This window comes from Choloepus didactylus, chromosome 8 (assembly GCF_015220235.1).
Source record: "Choloepus didactylus isolate mChoDid1 chromosome 8, mChoDid1.pri, whole genome shotgun sequence".
Classification (NCBI taxonomy): Eukaryota; Metazoa; Chordata; class Mammalia; order Pilosa; family Megalonychidae; genus Choloepus; species Choloepus didactylus.
The window spans coordinates 70,949,615-70,953,665 of NC_051314.1; the positions used below are offsets into that span (position 1 = coordinate 70,949,615).

Consider the following 4,051-nt stretch of genomic DNA (forward strand, 5'->3'; position numbering starts at 1 on the left):
GTATGACAGATAGTGGTGTTGTAGACATGGGACAGGGTGAAACTATTGCTCCTGGTTTCTCCCCCTATTCTTTCAGTGAGTTTGACTTCAAACTAGGATGCAGATACAAAAGATAAATAGTCCAACCAGGACTGCCATGATCAGTATCCTGCCACACATCTTCAAGTTAGATAGGTCTGATATTAATATGGTTAACCTGTGCCAGATATCCTTTTCCTAGGGTTAGCCAGTAGTCTTGAATGAAGCTTTTGCTGAAACTTCTCTGACATCCATAGTTCTATCTGTGCTTCTAAGTAACATCTTTGTATTCTCTTTCTGGTCTTTCTGTATTTCAATAAGCTTAGCTAATCTCAATTTTTCCCTATTATTTAAGGCTTTAGTGGACTTCCAGACTTGTTTAGAACAAACATTCAGGAATCCATTATTTGTAAGTATTCTCAATTTTTCTTTTAATAGCTCTTTAAACCTTTCTGTGATTCCTGCTGCTATGGGGTTGTATGTTAAATGAAAATTCCAACATATTCCTTCATTCTCTGTCCATTATTGTACTTCTTTTCCTATAAAATCACTATCTTGATCTATTCTATGATTAACGGGTTCCCATAATATGTGGTCCATATTTTAAGAGCTTTAATAGTTGATTTTCATCAGTCTTTTCACATAGAAAAGGCATTGTGATTCCTGACCATGTGTCTGCTATAGTACAAAAGTAAGCTTTTTTTTCTGATAGTGGCATTGGACCTATGTACTCTATATTATTTGAAATGCTATATCTGATTTTTGTTCGCCAGATACAGTGTTTTTAGTTCCCATGCTTTAATTTTTTTATAGCTCTCACAGTTGTGAACAGTCTTTTTCAATGTGTGCTGTAATGGTTTGAAGCTCTGTGTATCCCAGAAATACATCTTAAATCTAATCCATACCTGTGAGGTTAAACCCATTGTAAATAGGACCTTTTGATGAGGCTACTTCAGTTAAGGTCTGAGCACCTCATTCAGGATAATAATCCTATTATTGGAGACCTTTAAAGTAGAAAGAATACACAGAGAGAAAGGGGGTGGGGGAAATGACAGAAGCAAGAAGTCGAAAACAGCAAAATCTTGAAGAGAAGGGAGAGAATAGCAGACATCTCCATGTACCTTGCCATGTCACAGAGAAGCCAAAGATCGCTGGCAGCTGTCTTTCAGAAGAAAACATTGCCTTGATGATACCTTGATTTGAACTTTTTCTTGGGCTCAAAACTATAAGCTAATAAATTACTATTCTTTAACCCAGCCTACCCATTTTATGATAGTACAAACAGCTTCAAACCACCACACTCTACCCTAAAACCCCCAAAAGACATGTCCTTTCTATATACAAAGTACATTCATTCCATCGCAATATCCCAAAAGCCTAAAGTCATTTCAGGTAAAATGCTTAGCATTGTAAATATGTTGATCACAATTAGAGTGTAAAGAGATTGAGAAAAACATTTTTTGTAAGTGATAACCAGACATTTGTGTGAAGAAATAATATGGACTGTCGATGCCAGCCAGATTGACATTTTTCATAAAAACCCAATGCAGATACCACATCGGCGAGCATCTGGTTGAGGCAGATTGACACCAGGTCACTCTGACTCCTGGCTTCAATGCCCGTGCTGTGTTGTGAACAAGCTCACTGCTTCTCTCTCTGCAGCACTGTGACCATTTCTCCCACTGTTGGCTTTGGATCCTCCTCTGAATCTGCATCAGACCTGGCTCCTGAGATCACTTGTTAGAAGTATCTGCCTGAATTCTATAAAAGGCAAATTGTAAGAAGTGCAGTGCCCTGTTGGGACTGACAAAGTTAAGCATCTATTTGCAATGTGACGGTGCCCCAGGGCTGATCACTAGGAGAATGGCTTCTCTTGAGTCCCATGGCCCAGTAGGATACTGTGTGCTTCTGGGTGAGAACTGTGTATGCAAACACCCACCCATTTAATCTTTCAATAAATACAAAGCACCGTTTTAAAGCATTTCAGTAAATAAAAAAAAAAAAAAAAATACATTTCTATTGGCCTGTTTTGCTTCTTGAACTGGTGTAGAAGGCTGTTCTTAAAAGAGAAGATAAAAGTTTATTGGATGCTACTCCAAGCTCTTTAGACTTCAGTGCTTCCTGTTCTTCAAGCCTCAGCAGTTTTTTTGCAGCAGTAATGATATTCTTCGTTAGCACTGCTGCTGTCAAGGGACTGACACCCCCAGGGACTGGAGTGATGTAACTGGCTTTCTTCCTGACTTCTTCAAAACACGCATCTCTGACCAACTTGGGCTTAGCAGTAATGGCATCTTGAACTCTGTTCATTACCACGTCTATGACTGTGGCTCCTTCCTTGATCATATCTGCTGTGATCAGATTTGGAATGCCTGCAGCGTTCTATCTGCAAGAATTGTATGTTTCTTCAACTGATCTTTGGAAGTGTAGTGATGAGATAGTGTAACAGTGGCCTCACCTCCAGGACATTTTTGTGCCGTTCTGTGTGTAGTAATGTTGCAATGGGTATTCCAACATTCTTTGATCTTCCAGCAACAACCACATTCTTCCCCAGCATTGGAATTCTGGTTCGCTTGATTATTTCCCACACACCCCAGGTGGCGGGGAGTATGGAATACGTATCCAAATACATTTGCCCTATGTTAATATATGAAAGCCGTCAACATCCTTGTCTGGAGAAATAGCATTGCAGATCTTTCTCTCATCAATACGCTCTGGAAGAGGCAGCTGAACAAGGAGGACAACCACATTGTCATTATTTAGCTTATTAATCAAATTCAGCAATTCTTCCTCTGAAATCAAAGCTGGTTTCAAAATCGTTTCCCTTATGATTCCCATGTCTGTGGCTGCCCTGGTTTTGTTGAGGACAAAGGAGTGACTGGTAGTGTTGGGATCAACATATTTACAATGTTTGGGGGGATTTCTAATCATTAATATAATTTCAATAAACAACACAGACATACATGATTTCATGTATGTCTGATCCTCAAGAATGAATAGAGTGCAAAATGTCCCTTTCTCAATAATACTCTCTCTTGTCTTATTTATATATGGACAGGATACTTCCCCAGATGAAAATGATTATGTTTTATAGGCCCTGAACATCAGGGAATGCAAAATGGCCTTAGACTCTCACTCTGATTTATCTGAATGACAAGCTACCTGGGACTAGGGATTCTCCTTCCCTATCAGGATGTTTCATTTAAACGTAGCTTCCCACAAGACTGGTGGCTTTATCCCCCTAACAAAAGGAAATGTGACCAAATCTAACTTCCCATTGATCCCAAGTTCTACAGGTGCTTAGAAGCTGGCTTTCCTAAAGTATTCTTATGAATTCCTGGCAAATGACTTGGTGACAAGCCATCTTTTTACAGACTCATAACAAGATTGTAGTCACTCTTGCCTCAAGCAATTGGAAGGCAACATGGGGTAACATCCTTTTCTTATAAAGGTAACCCAGAACATGTACATAAGTTTGGCCTGAACCCAGCAAAACTCTGTGGGGATGAAGGTAGACATAACCATGCCTTCTATTTTTTTATTGACCCTTGATTTGTAAGTTTCATCTATAAAAGCCCATCCCTTGCCCATGGTGTGGGACATTTAAAAATTCATCTGGAGCCCTGTTTCATGACAGCTCGATCCGTTAAAAGACACACCTTGCAGATGAAAATAAAAAGTTTCCACCCTCCTAGGAAAGAACTGATTGCTCTTGTTCTATAGCAACAAGAAACCACCAGAAGCAGTTTAAAACCCATCCAAATCAATCAAGGACAGTACCTCACTAGTACTGAAACTGCCTTCTAGACCACTGTTTGAGAAGGCAACCCAATCAGCAACGGCTTCATATTAGTGAACATTCTTCCGAAACTCATCCGATAAACAACAGCCAGTTCCTAAAAATTCCTGCTTCTGAAAATCTGATTCCTTATCTCCCTGCTTCCCAAAACCTATATATGGCTTCCTATTGGACAGTCTGTGCTTTACAAATACATATTTCCCTTACTTAAGTAAGCCTTAAATTCAGCATTTAAAA

At 39.4% G+C, this 4,051-nt stretch overlaps 1 pseudogene; it reads right to left on the reverse strand.

Annotated features, from left to right (window-relative positions):
• Positions 1-2,034: 2,034 nt before the first annotated feature.
• On the reverse strand, positions 2,035-2,946 carry LOC119542675 (annotated as a pseudogene).
• Between the last annotated feature and the right edge of the window lie 1,105 nt (positions 2,947-4,051).